This window comes from Nyctereutes procyonoides, unplaced genomic scaffold, assembly GCF_905146905.1.
Source record: "Nyctereutes procyonoides isolate TBG_1078 unplaced genomic scaffold, NYPRO_anot_genome, whole genome shotgun sequence".
NCBI lineage: Eukaryota > Metazoa > Chordata > Mammalia > Carnivora > Canidae > Nyctereutes > Nyctereutes procyonoides.
This window is the reverse complement of record NW_026575136.1, coordinates 7,883,565-7,893,650: the sequence shown is the minus strand read 5'-3', so window position 1 is coordinate 7,893,650 and position 10,086 is coordinate 7,883,565. Positions and strand designations below refer to the sequence as shown.

Genomic DNA, 10,086 nt, shown 5'->3' with positions numbered 1-10,086 from the left:
CTTAAAGAATACTTGTATAAGGATATTAAAATTAATAAACTAGTTTTGCCAGTTCCTAAATGGTTGCCTAGACGTAAAGTCAGCACCTCTTTAAGACAACTAAACTATTAATCAATAAGTTAATTATGTGATAATATAATCAGGTCCCTGGTGACAAGCAGAATTTATATAAGGATGCTGTTGGCTGAAGGACGGCTTGACTACAGGGACCCTGTATATTGGTCTGGCCTCTAGACCAGGGAGAGAGCCAGGGACAAAACACTGACTTTGTAACCCTAACCATGCTGCTTATCATTCATTTAAGGAAGAACTAGAGAGCTTTTCTACATCAGAGTTAATACTGCCTTGCAAAGTAGTCAAAAAAGAGCTTTTTGAAGCTTCCAGTTCATTAGGGTCCACTATGATCTTCTTGGTGTCTTCTAAATAGAAAGAACAGCCAATATTCCCAAGTAAAGTTGTCTTTACCTAACAAAGTTGAAGCAATTTTCCTGAGTCCTAGGTTTAAAAGTGAGAAAGCCTGGCTACCACATAAGTATACTGGGCTCCTTCTCAACATGCTCACTGGTATCTGCATGGCACTGGTGAATAGCCAGGGCTTGTCACTTCTATCTCTAACTTCTGGTAGTAGTCCCAGCTCTGCCAACAATTATAGGTAATATATGTGTAAGAAAAAAAAAATGTGTTTCTTTTTGCTGTGAAAGGGTATGGGTTCATCAGACCTTTAAACTTCAAGGATCAAAAAGAGTTCTGAATCAAAAAATGCTTGGCATTAGTACAGAGAAAGGAAAGCTTCCATCAGTAAAATTCACAAATATCTGCCTAATGATGATACAAGTAGTTCTTAGTTCATATATACAGTTTTACAGTCTACGATACTTATCTAACACCTGTAAGTTAGTTGGGTGCTATTAGCCAAAGAACAATTTAAATATAGAGACTGAATGTCAGATTTGGTTTTAGGCATTGTGAGAGAAGATGCCCTCGACTTTCCGAAATTGGGTGTAAGAAATATTCTGGATGAAATCTGTTCCCACTGTTCGCATTAGTTATGTAAAGGTGTGTATGAGTCTAATTTTTCTACCTGGGTCAACTGTGTCATTTATGTTTATTCACATTAGCTGCACTAATTCATATATCCTCATCTTAATTAGCATTTAGACATAGTCATTGGTCTATAACTAAACATACAATAATATTCTTTTCTGTTACTTACATTTTAAATGATCCATTAAAATTCAGCCAATTGAAATCACTTAATCTGTAGGCAAGAAGAAGTTTGTTTCTGCTGTACAAAAAAAACTTAAAAAACTTAAACATTTCTTTGAGATCACCTGGCTCAGTCAGCAGAGCATGTGACTCTTGATCTTAGAGTCATGAGTATAATCCCTATCTTGGGCCTGGAGCTTACTTTTTTAAAAAAAAATATATCCTTTGAGTAGAATTTTAAGCATTTATACACATTAGTTTCTATGGAATCTGTCTGAAAGTATTCCCATCCCACATGTTGAATGGAAGAACACTAGACTTCTCTTCCATAGTCTGTGGTCCAATAGCAAAAACCTACTCTTGTTTCTTATATAGCCTCCATTAGTACCCATGGAAAGACTGAGCACATCTGATGTTATTTTTCATTGGTGTAGCTAATGCTGCCAGCGAAGATGGCCCTGAGACTGTGGTAATTTCCACTTTCACTCTTGAGGGCCCATCAGTTACTAAAGTTGCCACAAGAAACTAACAGTAACCTACAAGCACAAATAGAAATTGCATATGCACATCTCTTTGATTGTTCTAAACTAACAACCTCATGAAGTTTTTAGAAACTGCCATACAGTTGGATTCCTAACTACATGACAACTGGAAGAGAATCTGAAATTCTACCAATAAAAAGTCAGGAAGATTTGCATGAGTAAATCCCTACCTCTACATCAAGGGATGCAATAGGAGAGAGGGGATAGGTTTATATAACCGAGCCCAAAATGTAGTCAGTTTGTAAGGGGTTCAAGATTCTAAGACTTGGGCAGCCCAGGTGGCTCAGCGGTTTAGCGCCGCCTTCAGCCCAAGGTGTGATCCTGGAGACCCCAGATCGAGTCCCATGTCAGGCTCCCTGCATGGAGCCTGCTTCTCCCTCTGCCTGTGTGTCTGCCTCTCTCTCTCTCTCTCTCTCTCTCTCTCTCTCTCTCTCTGTCTCCTGAATAAATAAATAAAATCCTAAAAAAAAAAATTCTAAGAGTTATGAAATTAATTAATTTTTTAGCTTAATTTTGAGAAGATTGGGAGGGTCAGACAGAGGAAAGCTGCTAGGAACCATTTCCCCTAACCTAATTCGTAAAGACGGGCTACTAACTCTTTCATCCTTTCCTAAGTGGAGAACACATCTTCTTTCTCATGGTTCTTCTGAGGAGCCTCTCCCTGTCTCCACAGAAGCTCATGTTTACTCTATCTGATCTTTGCACTCTAGCACACCCAGGCTTCTCTAAACACGTGTCTATTGTAACATCAGATGAAATCTTCCCACTTCTCTTTGTCTCCAAGAGGTTTAAATTAACCGAAGTCACCATATTTCATTGGGAACGTTATTACATTGTTCTAGACACTGTCTTAAATTACACAAAGTCTTAGAATTTTAACTTTTTTCAAGTAACAAATCTTAAAAGATGCTAAGGTTAATTGTTTAGTAAAGCAGATCACCAAAAATTTGAATTTACTGAAGCCAACTTAAACTGTGTTCCACAATACTCCAATGAATTCATTCAGTGTATATTTATCAGGTCCTACTATGTGTAAGGCTTGGTGAGCCAGAACAGACACAGATTCATGGAGCTCCAGGTCTCAAGGAAACTGATACTTCAAATTTTTGTTCAATCATAAGTTGATATAGGAAGCTCTTTGGGTTTTTTTTTTTTTTTTTTTTCAGCATACGAAAATTCATTACTGCTGTATTTCATGAACAAAACTTCTGATTTTTTTTTTAGGATTTTATTTATTTATTCATGATAGATACAGAGAGAGAGGCAAAGACACAGGCAGAGGGAGAAGCGGGCTCCATGCAGGGAGCCTGATGTGGGACTCGATCCCAGGTCTCCAGGATCACACCCTGGGCTGAAGGCGGAGCTAAACCACCAAGCCACCCGGGCTGCCCCACAATTTCTGATCTTAAGGGGCATCTGAGTGGCTCATGACTCAGTCAGTTAAGCATCCCAACTCTTGATTTCAGCTCAGGTTAAGATCTGAGGGTCGTGGAATCAAGCCCCCTGTTTGTCTCCCCACTCAGCACAGAATCTACTCCCTCTCCCTCCTCTCTCTCTCTCTCTCTCGAATGAATGAATGAATGAATGAATAAATAAATAAATCTAACGAATTAATTTTTTTTTATTTATGATAGTCAGACAGAGAGAGAGAGAGAGGCAGAGACACAGGCAGAGGGAGAAGCAGGCCCCATGCACCGGGAGCCCGACGTGGGATTCGATCCCGGGTCTCCAGGATCACGCCCTGGGCCAAAGGCAGGTGCTAAACCGCTGCGCCACCCAGGGATCCCGAATTAAATTTTTTTAAAAAAAACCTATGATCTCGGTCTTTCCTTCTTGCCTTCATATAAGGCCAAAAGAGAGCAAGATTGACTACCTAACCATAAAGCAGACTATGGGAATGTCACCAAAAGCATGACTTTTGTGACCAAATCTAGTAACCAGAACTCCCTATTTTCCTCAATAAAATTCAAGAATTCAAGCAACCATCATTCAAGAAAAAGGCTATTTTGTTGTTATTGTTTGTGTATTGCTGTTCTTGATAGGCTGGACCCTAACACACTTTCTGATAGCTGAATTTGACTGTTTGGCTTCAACCCTTACTTCTTCCAGAATAATTTTCCAGTATAATTCCCTTTGCAATGGGAAGTACCTACCTCCAAGAGGCCTTGGAGGCCTTGGCCTTCAGGGCTGTGCCCAAATTGGCTTTTTTATACTGTTCATCACGCCACTTCTAATCTCATCAGTAGTGACAGAGCTTCCTGGCAGGGTGAAGACCACTACACTTTCCCATCTTGCTGGCATCACAGGCCTGAGGGAAAGAACAGGAGCCTTAAAAAAAAATTATTTATTTGAGAGGTGTGGCTCAGAAGGAAAGGGAGAAAAAGTATTAAGTAGACTCCATGCTGAGTGCATAGCCCAATGTGGGACTCGGTCTCACAAACCCAAGATCACAACCTGAGCCAAAAACAAGAGTCAGAGGCTTAACCAACTGAGCCATCCAGGCACCCAAGAGCAAAAGCTTTTTTAAAATAAAAATATTTCCCTTATTTGATGTAAACCAATCCTTGTCCCTACTCCCTACCCAATCATCTCTTTAGCTGTTCATATTAGTATCTGATAAAGAAATTTTAATTTCTAAGAGCTTTATATGGTGAGCTCTATAGAATAATTTTAAAAATGGGCTTTGGAGTCAGACAGGTCAGAACACAATGCTTGCACTACCGGTCACTAGCTTTGTGGTCTCGAAAGAAATCTCTTCATCTTTCTGAGCCTCAGTTTTTTCATCTGTGAAACAGAAATACTGAATCTTTCTTGGTGATATGCTGAGGACCAAACAAAACATTATTCATGGATCCCCGAGCGTCTGCCCTCACATGGAGTGCGTGTCCAATAAAAAGTGGCTTTCACTGTAATAGAGTCTGAGTGAAGTGAATGTGCATGATGTGCCTGTTAAATAGCATGACTCAGTTTTCCTAGTAGGGACAGGGCATAGTAGGGCAAAACTATCTTCCTCTGGTAATGAGGGAAGTAAACTTTGATGAAACCAAAGGAAGCAAAGTATCTTGACCCAGAGCAAGAAGAGGGCCATAGTGCTGAGAAGAAGATTGCATCAGGGATGTCTTATCTTAGTTGGGGTTGCCCTGAAATGGAGCCTGAACTGGATGCATGTTTGTTATCCCGAGAAATAGGTTCAAGAAAATGTACAGAATGAAGTAGGGTTGGTGGAAAATCCGAATAATGGACATATGACACCCACATAAGACAAGATCCCTACATAAGCATGTGGAGTGCTTCGCAGAACTGCCCGGCTAAAAGGGAGGGGGCTGAAAAGTTTGTCCACAAGCTCCTGCCTCCCATGGATTGAAGGCTGCCCTTGAGATCAACTATCTCCCACGGTTCCATGCCAGACTTGAGCAAGCACTGAGCAGGCTTCTGCACTTCTGGAAAAGGCTCTGAGGCAGAAATTAGGAAGACTCAAACAATGTTCTGGAGGACTCGGCTTGTGAAGAACCATCCACAGAAGCTACAACCGAAATCAGAAGGGAGTTTAGAGGATAAGAAGCAAGACTCCAAACTTTTCTGCACAGAGAGTCTTTCTGACAGACCATTGAAAGCACCAAGACAGGAAAAATTGTTGTGGCCTGAATGTTTGCATACCCTACCCTTACCCCTACCCCCAAATTCAGATGTCAAGACCCCAATCTTTAATGTGACAGTATTAGTAGGGGGGACCTTTGGGAGATGACAATTGGGTCATGAGGATAGAGTGCCCCGAATGGGATTAGTGCCCTTATCAGGGACTGAAGAGCTCAGCGTTCCCTGCTCTCCGCCATATGAAGAGACAAGAAGATGGCCATTTGCAAGCATGAAAGAGGGCTCCCACTACAACCCGGCCATGTCGGCGCTCTGATCTCAGACTCCCAGCTTCCAGGACTGTGAGAAATGCATTTCTGTTGTTTATAAACCACACAGTCTATGATATTTTGTGATAGCAGCTCAAACTGACTATGGACAGGAATGCTGGTTTCAAAGATAAACCAGATATGGTTTTCTCTTAGGTTCTAGCTTAGCTTCTTTCATGGCAACTAGATTATATGGAACAAAGTTAAATGCAATAAAATAAAAGTATAGGGACACAGGATCTTCCCTTTCCCAGAAGATCCTACCTGGATCAGAATTATCGGGGTTTCGAACTTGGTTACCTGAGTAGTCATAGTACTGCCAAAAGGAAAGATGTGGCTTCACAGAGATAATATATTCTCACTGCACCATCCGGCTCTCTGTCCCCATAGCCAGGAACCACTCCCGTCAGAGCTTGATCAGTGTGGGTAAGCCAGACAGACTGCTCAGCCACCTTCTCTGAAGTCTCCATTATCTTAGTCAGGCAGAAATTACTATATACTTGAAATGACGAGTCACAGCTTGTGCAGGGAACGTGATGGAGAAAATTAAACTCAGCATTAATGAGTTAAAAAGCCTTTTGGTTTCTGTTTGAAGGGGGCAAGCTCGTTGGCCTATCTAATCTGACAGTGAAAGGTAAAATGATTTATAAGTGACAATTTATAATTTATAAATAATTAGATTGTCCATTCCATGCATGGTTGCAATTTCTATCCAATCAGAGTGCCACCTAGGGTTCCCTGATAAAATGTGAACACTGTATGGGACATCGCTATATGAAAAAATATTCATTATGAATCAGAAATTCAGATTTAACTAGGAATTGTTTATTTTTATTTGCTGTATCTGGCAATTCTGCTGCCACCTCCAAATAACTACAAAGAGAGAGCTACTCATGAAAACAAGACTGTAAATGTTCTGGAATTGTTGTGCTAAAGGTCTCTGGACTTTTCAGTAGTAGCAACATTTCAATAAATTGTCGTGTGAGTTTTTTAACAATTTACATATTGTTTCCTTGGGCACATTTCTAAAAACTTTTCAAAGCATTTCAATAATTTATTGTGTCACAACACGGCAATTTGCGTATTGAAAGAACAGTGTGATAATAATAGGAAAACTCTTCAAATAATTCCAAATGAGCCTTCAAAAGACTCCCACTTACTTGGTAAGAGTCAAATATGCGTACCCTACAATGTTTTCATGGGATTCACCTAAATACTCTCTCATAAATAAAAATCTAAGTCAACTTCTAAGTCCCATAGCGGGTCTGCAGAATTCTTTGATGAAGAGAAACATCCCAAAACCACATGCAGAGTCACTTCATTTTAGTTGCAAGATTCTTGTTCCAGCTCACCTTCCAAAACAATTTCAGTCAAGTAGAAATGTTCTGACAATCCCTGCTCTTAGAATGGCAAATAATCCCTGCCTTTTCATTCATTCGCTCATTACCTCTCTAAAAAGAGAATGTGCAGTTACCAGAATTTTATACAATTAGTGCTCCAAGAGTGTTTTAAATGCAAACCTATAAGAGGAAAGTAAAAACAAATCAAAGTTAATTGTGACTGGCTGGAACAAAATGCTTAAATCGATACAAGGATGGCTCATCTGCTCATCATTTACCCATTACCTGGGAGACGAACACCTCCTGCTGTGCCTGATTTTTGATACAGATTTACCATTGCCTGGTTCTGCAGACGCTCGCTAGGGACGCCCAGGCCTTCTCTGACTCCCTCTCTCATTATCCTCTTTGCACTTGCTAACCTATTCATTCTTCTCCCCCCCCCCCCTTACTTGTGTGTTCTTCTTTGCAAGGGGGGCGTGCACACAAGGAAAACTAGAATTAAAAAACTTTATAAAGGAGTTCAGGGCCTTCCTGCCAAGCGGTCAGACGTGGCGCCAGTATCTGTGAATTACTGACTTCTCTCAATCAGCTCCACGTGGACTATTGTGATTTTTTAGAAACCTCCAATGCAAGTCCTTTTGTAAGACATCCCTTGGGGAGGAAAAAAAAAATGTTGTGGTTGTTAAGGTACCAGACATAAAATAACGAGAAATAAAGCCCTTTTTATCTGTGGAAGCGTTCATGTCTTTGATGGAAAGGTGGCCTTAAAACCCGACACCCACCATCGAAAGATGAATGGATAAAGACGATGTGGTCCATGTACACAATGGAATATTCCTCAGCCATTAGAAACGCCAAATACCCACCATTTGCTTCAACGTGGATGGACCTGGAGGGTATTATGCTGAGTGAAGTAAGTCATTCGGAGAAGGACAAACAGTGTATGTTCTCATTCATTTGGGAAATATAAAAAAGAGTGAAAGGGAATAAAGGGGAAAGGAGAGAAAATGAGTGGGAAATATCAGAAAGGGAGACAGAACGTGAGAGACTCCTAACTCTGGGAAACGAACTAGGGGTGGTGGTAGGGGAGGTGGGTGGGGGGTGGGGGTGACTGGGTGATGGGCACTGAGGGGGGGCACTTGATGGGATGAGCACTGGGTGTTATTCTAGATGTTGGCAAATTGAACACCAATAAAAAATAAATTAAAAAAAAAAACAACAACAACACCCACTATCCAGTATCCAGAAGAGCTCAAGGAACAGCAATGTGCCCTCAGAAGATCTGGCTTTTGAAGGCCATGCATGCTCTTAGCTCTCATCAGTAAGGCCTGGTGCTTTAGGATGAAGACGTTTCTAACCTTCTGCAGATGCCCATCACCATAGCCAAGCATCCAAAAAATGGAATATAAAGCATATCCTGGGCGGCTCAGTGGTTGGGCGCCCGCCTTTGGCTCAGGTCGTGACCCCGGGGTCCTGGGATCAAGTCCCACATCAGGCTCCCCACCCGGAGCCTGCTTCTCCCTCTGCCTGTGTCTCTGTGTCTCTCAGGAATAAACAAATAAAATCTTTAAAAGTATATAAGTAAATAAAAATAAAATGTATCCTGCATTGAAAGTTAATAATGTGTCTCTGAATTAAATACACCAGATCTGAGTATGTCCTGTCCAGACACCGTTGTGTGGATGCATTAAATCCTTATATGGATAACTTTCCAATTGAGAAGCTTGCAACTACATGTTATTCGTTACTATTATGATGATATTACCATCATTAGTGATTTCTGGGGTGAGACTCAAAAATTCCTGAAATAACTGATTCTTCGTATTCAATTTGACAATTAAATAGCTGACGTGTGACTGCCTTCGCCATATATTTACTGGCAATTATCCTCTTTTCACTTTCTAGCTATTTTTTTTTTTTTTTGACTTCTGCGTATGGATTACCCAACAGAGAAGTACAGAGATGACCACCTACGAAGAGCAGGTCATGACTGAAGGTGCATTTCCTTTTTAGCCAAGTGGCCCCAAACAGGCTAAGCAGGTGAAGGTTAGAAATCCAGTTCCCACTTTAAAATCAGAGTAGGAATAAACAGGAGAAAACTGAGGGGCACGCTGCTACCTTGGGGGGAAAGAGCGTGTAAAGGATGGGGGGGGGACCGTGCAGCGTACAAAGGGAGGGAGGTGATGGCCAGCGTGGCCCTCCAACCCCGTGCTGGCCTGTGCTCCACTACCTTCCACTTGCCACCTCCTCCATGCATCCTTTATTATTATTTTCTTAGGAAAGGACATTCAGGACCAATAACAATGTTATAAGGATAGTAAGTATCGGATTTAAGATCCTTTTTTTTTTTAAAAAAAAAAAAAAAAAAGCACCTTTAACCAACATGAAAAAGCCAGCAGGGGTGGGGGCCAGGGGGGTTTTTACCTAGCTCAAGGTTTTATTTAGTGATGGTTCCACTTTTTCACTCACTGCCTGCAAATCAGCATTTTTAGTGGACAAAGGGCTCAGCAGCGGCCTTATGATTGCTTCTTTTCAAATGGTAATGGCTATCCTAACTCCTCTGCCAGGTTTTTCTTACCAGAGCACAAATTGCAGTTTACAAGGCTCTGAGGGAAAAAAAAAAAAAAATCTTAGCTGAATATCTTTTTTTTTTTTATTCGACAAACTGACATGTAAATTACCCTTTAAGTGCTCCACTCTAGGGCTCTGATCATCTCCTAATTGTCACAGTCAATTGTAGCCAACAGTCTCTTCAATCCCAAGCGCTTTGACAACAAGCACAAGGATCAAAGCAGAATCAGCTCCCTTCAATATCCTTCTGTTTAGGATGCTACAAAATGCCTGAAAAAGAAAGGTGTAAGGGCATTGCTGTAGTGGAAACTGAGAGTAGCAAGTATTACAATAGTCATTTTCTCCATCTCTAAAATTATGCTGTATAAGCTGCCGTGATCTTTAATCACATGTGCAGAACAAATACATAAACCTCCCGGGCAATTAATATGCTCTTAAGATTATACTAATATGCGAGCTTTACAAACAACACCGTTTCCATGGCTTAGGAAAACTATGACACAGCGAGGGGATAGCGATAATTTC

The 10,086-nt window shown here is 41.0% G+C and overlaps 1 pseudogene; it reads right to left on the bottom strand.

Moving 5' to 3' along the window:
- Positions 1 to 3,559: 3,559 nt before the first annotated feature.
- Positions 3,560 to 4,038, bottom strand: LOC129495579 (40S ribosomal protein S23-like; annotated as a pseudogene).
- Positions 4,039 to 10,086: the final 6,048 nt, after the last annotated feature.